Below are 7,988 nucleotides of genomic sequence, written 5' to 3'. Positions count from 1 at the left end.
GTTTACCTGCTCAACTGATGACCTTCCAGTCTTGGTCACTAGGTCCTAATATTAAGAAAATTTATGCTAATGAGTTAATAGCCAGGTGCTTTATCCAGGGGATTTGATACCTAAGACTGAGCATTGGTGGGGATGTCGGCATTCTGACAAGCAGCCCAGGAAGAGATCGTTTTGAAATAGCGGGGCCTCTTGGTGCCCTTGAAATCTTGTAGGTGTACGCTTAGCCAAATTTGTGGCTCTGTACATACTAAAATACATTCAATATAGTAAGAATTTTTTTTTTAATGGAGAGTTTTCTATTACTCTGCCTTAGAAGTTTTATTAACTATTAGACCTGGAAAAATCCAACATTGGTCTTGATCTGAAGATTTTTTTCATGAATTGATCTATGTGTGATTTGTCGCTGTCTCTTGGGGTGAGAGGAGGTTAAAAAAAAAAAAAAGACACCCCCCCCCACCCCTGCCCCTGATGTTGTGCTTTAGGCTAGCTAGAAAGGCTTGGCCCACTGACTTGCTAGGATGAATGAGATTGGTCATGTGTTTGTGTTCTCAGGCTGTTTATTTAGCTGGCATTCATTTGGGACTAAATACTTAAAGCTATTTAACCTAAAACACCTGATTTTTGAGTAACACTTGTAATCATCTATTGAAACATGGTAGAAATAAATCTAGCTTTTATAACAAAGGCTGAATAAAAGAATTAGAATTGTTAGAAAATATTTCCCTTTCGATTTTTTCCAAAGAAAAATCACGACAAGAGTTAGTTTGTTCAAGTATTTTCTACCTCCTCCCAGCTGATTAGGTTCTTTTTATGTGGCATTTCGGCCTTGAGTTTGTGTGAGTCAACAAATGGACAACAGCAAATGTTCAGCCATCTTACTGGTGTCAAGCCTAGCAAATTGGCAAATTACATGAATACACCAAATGCATAAACAAGTTTGCATGAGCCAAGTATTCTAAATGAGGACGGCAGCTGCCGGTTAGAGCCTTAAGAATAGAAATGCCCCTCCTGATCTTCTAATCTGTTGCTGCTGCAGGTTGGAAATGTCAGTGCTGAGATTTATAGATTTAGGGCTCTGGGATAACAAGTTGCCTCTTTGAACTTTTCAGCTTGCAGAGCTTCTTGTTATCCAACCAGACAAAGATACAGAGACATTTATGCTTCCCTGTGTAATTCTTGAGTCATTCACAACATCAGTGGTGGGCTAAAAAAAAGTTTTTCTGCGGGACACTGGTACAAAGTACTCATCAGTAAACTATGAAAAGTGTCAGAGGTTCCCTTCGGCTAGTAAACTCTTCATATTGGTGACTAGAGTGTGAAACTCTTAGACTTCCACTTGTTTTGCAGTCTGAGCTTAATTGAACCTAAGCAACACCCCTAGGGTAATGGAAAAAATTCACTCCCTCCTCTGCTCCTTCATAACGACACTTCTTTTTTGTGTCTGTAGTTTCTACCTAATTCCTCTTCCTCCAACTTCCCCTTTAAGGGTTGATGTTAGAAAGATTGTTTCATGCTTTGGAGGGTTGTTGTTTAACTGAAACTGAATATCCATGGTTCATGATTCAGTACTGAACTCGATATGAGAAACGTCTTCTGGTCAATCTGTAAAGGCAGCTCGAAGCATTATTTACAACAGCCAAGATATGGAAACAACCTAAGTGTCCATGGAGGGATGAATTGGTAAAGACATGGTGTGTATGTGTATACGTGTGTGTATGTACATGTGCACTAACAATGGAATGCTACTCAGCCATAGAAAAAGATGAAATCTTGCCGTTTGCAACAACATAGATGGACACTGAGGGTATTACACTAAATGAAATAAGTTAGTTGGATAAGGACAAATACCGTATGACTTCACTCATATGGAAAAGAAACAAATGAACAAACACAAACAATCTCATAGATGCAGAAAACATCTTGATGGCTACTAGATAGGAAAAGGGGTAGGGGTGTGCACAGGGGGTCAAATGTATGGTGATAGATGGAAACTAGACCTTTGGTGGTGAGAATGCTGTAGTCGAAGTACAGTATTGTACACCTGACACTTAGCTAATGTTAGGAACCAGTGTGACCTCAATAAAAAAACAAACAAACAAAAAAACCCAGCTTTCTATCTCACTATGAATAATCAAGTGGCAGGTAGAAGGAACTCTGATCTAGTTGGTCCTCTAATTGCTTTTGATCAAAAGAAATTGGTAAATCACTTAGTCTATGAATCTTCTTCCTTTTCTTTCTTTCTTTCTTTTTTTTTAAATTCCCTAGTGTCAGGAGAATATTTCCATGGATATTTTATTTATACTGAGAAACAAAACCTAAATCTCAAACCACCATTTATAAAACCCACAAACTCCTGGGCTGTCATTTTGGTTGTGGACTCTGAACTTCTTTCTGGTTGTGTTCTGTGTGGTGGATGAATGTGTCTGATAGGGCCGCATTTTAAAGGCAAGACATGTAAGGATATAATTTAGTGATGTTTTGCTGAATGCATTTTTTGCAATACATGTCTCTTCGTATATTTTACTCTTTTAACAATATTCAGTTATCTCTTAGCCTACTTGAGGCAGGCCTGACAATTTTGTGATAGTTTGAAACATGCATAATAGCTCGATATATGTGTCTGATTATGACATTAGCCATTTTTGGTTAACTTTAGTACTATTTTTGATTGTATGAATCACTGTATATTTAACAAGTGAGCTGACTAAATGCCATTAAATGAGTTGTCCTTATTTTGGCATATGCCCTGCCCCAATTTTAAGTTTTCATATTGAACTCTAGCACTTAACTACCACTTTTAAATCTCTGCCTTTTAATTTTGGAAACCAAATATGGCAGATTTATTCAGGTGGCCAAGTAGACTTTTTCTGACCTTGAATGTGGTTTACTGGTATTACATTTTAAAAAAAAGGCAGTATTTGCCATTTTAGGGTAGCATAAGCCCATGAGATTTTCCGAAGATCATTTTTAAAGTCTGACTTGCAGCTGCCTGACATCTACATTTTTAGCTAAAAGGCATCTTCCTTGCATTCATACTTAAGTGACCCTGGAATGCAGTGCGAGGATAGTTTGCTCCGGGTTAATCTTTGGACACTTCATAGCTGACAGGCATCAGCATCTGTGGTTTATATTGCATTGTTCTTTGGGTCTAGAAATAACATTCTCCTAAATCTGATGATAGTTAGGGGAATGTTTACTAAGATTGTGTTTTTTTAACATTTGCACAGTTTTAATCCTGGAGGTAAAACATAACACAAGTGTGATTAAAAAATATCTGCCATTCAAAAAATACATGACACTAGTAAGGTTGAAGTAATACTAAGAACTCATGTTTTGTGCTGAATGTTCATCAAGATATATTCCTGTCTGTGCCCTTTAATATGGGTGCCAGATATTAGTTCACATGGGCTTATTGAGGAAAGTACTTTTATATGCATATACATTCAGGCTAAGGCTTTATTATTAGTGTTTTTCAGCAGTACAACCAAAAAGTCAAATGAGATACTTTTGTTTTATTATAATTTTAATGGAGTCTGGATAAGAGAGTCCTTTGAAAATTGAGCAGACCACAATTCATTTATATGCAGTCAAAGAGCTTTTGGCCCTACAGTGTAGGGCATATAATCTTATTAGAAAGCCCTTTAAAATCAATAAAAAATAACCTTAAAAGTGCGGTAGCATTGAGTTCATTCTTTAAAAAAAAAAAAAAATCTATTTTTAATTACATTATTCTCTTTAAATGTACCAAGTGGTTTTTATTTTAAAAATGCTTTTACCCTATGTCTGTATTCACTACTGTCCAAAATGATCATTTTTTAGTTGTAAAAATCTCTCTTCTCGTCATTTCAGAGCCTAATCCTTGAACGGCCATTTTGCTGAAAAACAGTTAAAGCAACAGTCTGTCAGCCTGGTCTGGTTCTTGCTAGAAGAGTGTCATCATGCATTTCTTTGCCCAATGTGAGCTTTAGTTCCAAATTTTTGAATGAAATAAAATTAAAGTCAGAGAGTTAAATATAAAAAGTAAATCTTGTAGACAGAGCACTCATTAGCATCCACTTATTAATTTTAAATCTAGGGGTTTGGAGACCATTGTACCATTATCATACTGATAATTGAGCTGATAACAGATTTGATGACACATTGGCAGTTGTGAAGGGCAGCTGATGATAATGGTGCAAACTCAAAAAAGTTTAGTAAAATCTGCAGGAGGTATTTTTGATCATTTGGCCTTGTTCTGTTGGCTGTTGGTCTTTGCTTGGCAAGAGGAAGGCGTGGTAGTTACCTCCCCAGCTAGTGAGATTTTAAAGTGCTTGAAAGCGCAGCTGTTACTGCCTCTCTGACAAGACAAATGGAAGCAGTGCAGTTGTATATTGATTGGGAAACCCACCCAAACTTATACAATTTACATAAACCTGAAAACAATTTAAATTTTTCATAAAAGAAGGCTCTTCGACTATTGAAAAACCTCTTTTTCTCTTTCTGTTCAAGAAACAGTAAATAAATATGCACATAATCTTAGAAAATGGGGTAACCACAAATATTTTTCTTGAGAATTAATGGTACATTTTGATCTTAACCACTTAGATGTAAAGTTAAAGGAGATCTTTTATATAATTAAGTGGCATCTTAAAACATCTGATTGGTCATGTTTCTGCCCTGCCGAGTTGATGAGAAGAAAGTCAGCCTAACAATTCAACTAAATAAAGTCATGCCCAAGTTGGTTAACATGATAGAGATGTTTGGTTTTAAGAGAGCTTAGAAAGAGTACTGAGTCCTGAAATGTTCTGTTTGAAAAGCTGAGCTCTTTAAAATTTGCTTTTAACATGGCTGATGACTCTTAATTATAGTGATAGACTTGCTGGTGTGATGTCTATTTGAGAAGGAACAACACTGGGGTGCCTACATATTATTATTTTTAATGTTTTAAGATGCTTTTCTTTGAGAATGGCATTTCTGAGTCCTGTCATTTTTGCTCTGTTTCAGGTGTGAATCATGGTGACAGTGAAAGACGATGATTTACTGCTTTGGGGGGCATGCGTGTATATGATGAAGGGATGTAAGTGCAGGACTCCAAGATTTACTTCCTTCCTGTTCCAGCGGAGATAGACGAGGAGAGTGAGTAATGGGATAATTTATAACACCACAGGCCCTTCATCAAGAGACCTCTAATCAAAACAGGAAGATAAAACTCAGATTTCAACTGGGAGAATACAACTTTTGATACTTTCTGGACATACTTCTTCTTTGCAAGCAGTAGAGTCTTCAGAATTTTTGTTTTACTTTTTTATGGAGATTTCCATTAGGAAGGTTTGTGTGTCAGTTCTGGCTAAGTCACATAGGTACTCTGTTAAATTTTATACATCTTTCCTCCATGCTGTTTCTTGACAATCTTATGTTGGGGCATCAAAGAAACTTAGTGGTCTAATTATAGAATTCAGGTTCTTTTTATAAGGTCAAAATATTATCGAGTGTGAGTGTAATGACAAATTCAAAAACATTTTTTTTCGAGCTTACCCAAAACTACTATTCTGTTTCTCAGAATCTTTCATTTTCATTTATATGTACTCCATTCCAATTTTGAGGTGTGAAGTGGGATTTTGGGTGGATAAGAGTTTTTCCCCCAATCTTGCGTGTGTAGGACAAAACGGTTTAACTGGTGGCTGTGGAGAGGGCTTTATCTAGGGAATTTTTTTTTTTTTTTTTTTTAATATTGCAAGCAGATATAGGAGGAGTTGAACAGGGCATTTGGTAATGTTCAAATGGTTTATTTCATTGCCATTAGTTCTAGAAACAGGCTTCTGTGTTTTTATTTTCATGTGTTTTAAAAATGCCAGCTACAGCATTTAGAACAAAAAACATTCTAAAATTAAGATCTATCATTACTTTGGAATTGCTTATTGTTCAGAGGTTTCGGGCACTACTGAATGTGATAGGATCTTCTGACTTATTGTTGGTTTATGAAAAGTGAATAACAGTGATATTTTTATTTTAAAAATACTAATATTACCTTTCACTTTGGAATGTTTTAGCAGTTGGCCGTAGAATTCTTATATTTGAGATCGTTAAGAAAAAATGGGAACAGTTCCAAGCTCTTCCTTTTCTCCCATCTGCCTTAGGTGACTAAAACACTCCCATAAATAACTTGTAACCTTTTGAACTGACCTTCAGGTTCATGTGATGTAAATATTGATGGCCTTGACATTTCTTGGTATGTGCACAGTTCAGGAGGCACAGTATCTCCAGATAACTCAAAGCAGGTGGACGAGTAAGTAGATATAGCTTTGGTCTCTCACTGATCCCTATAATTCAGAGGAACCCTTACCATAACCCTATTTTTGGACTTTGTACAGAGAGAAATGTCTCAAAGGTAATCGACCAGTTCCGATCCTCTTGGCATTTCTATAGCCCAGTCTCTCTGGATTGGACTCATGTTAATATGGCCTTGTAAGAGGATGTTTTCTAGGAGAAATAACATATAAGCGAGCCCCTATCCCCTTTAATATTAAAGACTTGAGTACCACTACCAGGGTGATTATATAGTAGCTTATTGTCTGGGCTCTGGAGCCAGAGTTCCCAGGTTCAAATTCTGATTCTACCATTTACTAGCAAGATGATGTTAGGTAAATTATTTAACCTCTCTAAGCCTTCATTTCCTCAGCTATAAAATGGGGATAATGATATATTAGAATCAAACTAGAGCTATCCAATTGTGATGAATGTTAGGCATTCATAAATTTTCAGGTCTTGTGTGCCTGTAGAGACTAACCTACAAAGCTGATGAGACCTACAGCTTAAAAAAATCTTCTATTTGTAGGTTCGCAGTCCTGTAGTATATATTTAGTTACATGAAAATCATATAGTGGAGGGAAAATGAAAATATAGCACTGACTACACAAAAATAGTTTAACAAGTTTTATTTTGCTCTGGGTTTTTAAGTAATTTTTCTGGTTTTATGGAATGTGTATATTAGACATTAGAATACTTACTTCATTGTATTGTCAAACATTATTAGTAGCCTTAATTTATACATCCATTGTGCTGCAGTTTTAGTTTCAGAACTACCCCCTGCAGCAATTATTATAGCACTTGAGAGGATGGAATTACTGTATTTTGTTTTGGGGTATTTTTTTTCCTCACTAATATGCATGGGCACCACAAAGTGGTGCTTACCAATCTGTCTGTTGGAGCAGTTGTACATATATTACCTGAGCACTTAGGTACCATTGAGAGAAGGGGTTAAAATGGAGAAGAGGAAAAATTGAAAATAAAAATAACGATTGAAATTACAGAAGCTTCTTTGCAAAGAATACCTAAACTGTTCTTAGAAGCAGATTTAATAGCCAGTTGCAACACTACTCACTATTGTCTTTAAGAAACCAAGCCCAACCCACAAAGTTGAAACTGAAGTACAAATCTGGAAAATTTCCAGGACATCAAGCAGTGCAAGCCTCTAGATCTCAAACTGAAGGGGAAAAAAATCCAATTTACAAAGTAACTTCTTTCATTGATTGTGAGCTGTCAGTGTTTGCGTAGATCCTGAAACATTAACTGATTAAATTCTTCAATGCTATGTGATCATAATTATGGCCTCCGCTGCTCTGAGCTTCTAAATTTGTGTATCGACACATGGATGCTCACTAAATGAGTAGTAGAGAGCAGAGTGGAACGTTTGGCATCAGCTCGATCTTTCCTAAAGAGAACCAGTAGAAAGACATTGAAGTCAATTCAAGTATTATTTACTGATTGCCTGTGCTTTCTAGCACCTAATAAACTATCCTAGCCCTTAAAAACACCACGTGTGTCTAATTCTCTTTTTCCAATACACTGGGTACAAAAATATTCTGCACTGGTATAGAGGGAAGATTTCAGGTGTACTTCACACCAGTGAACTCTGTGTTTTCCAGCACTTGCCCTTTTCAGTTCCTCCGGGGCGATAAGATGAAATATCCCCCCATATTTGGTTGTCTTAATTTTTTCCCTAGGTGGCC

At 36.4% G+C, this 7,988-nt stretch overlaps 1 long non-coding RNA gene across 8 annotated transcripts in view; it reads left to right on the top strand.

The window, feature by feature from the left end:
• The window catches only part of LOC102887488, a 366,742-nt gene that overhangs the window by 171,707 nt on the left and 187,047 nt on the right, over positions 1 to 7,988 (top strand). For all 8 annotated transcript variants that reach the window (XR_003045540.1, XR_001516647.2, XR_001516646.2 and 5 more), the window contains one exon: positions 4,984 to 5,115. This is a non-coding gene — a long non-coding RNA (uncharacterized LOC102887488). The remainder of the gene's footprint in view (positions 1 to 4,983; positions 5,116 to 7,988) is intronic.

Source organism: Pteropus alecto, unplaced genomic scaffold, assembly GCF_000325575.1.
Source record: "Pteropus alecto unplaced genomic scaffold, ASM32557v1 scaffold121, whole genome shotgun sequence".
Lineage (NCBI taxonomy): Eukaryota > Metazoa > Chordata > Mammalia > Chiroptera > Pteropodidae > Pteropus > Pteropus alecto.
The sequence above is the reverse complement of the archived record's forward strand: the minus strand, read 5'-3'. Positions and strand labels throughout refer to the sequence as shown.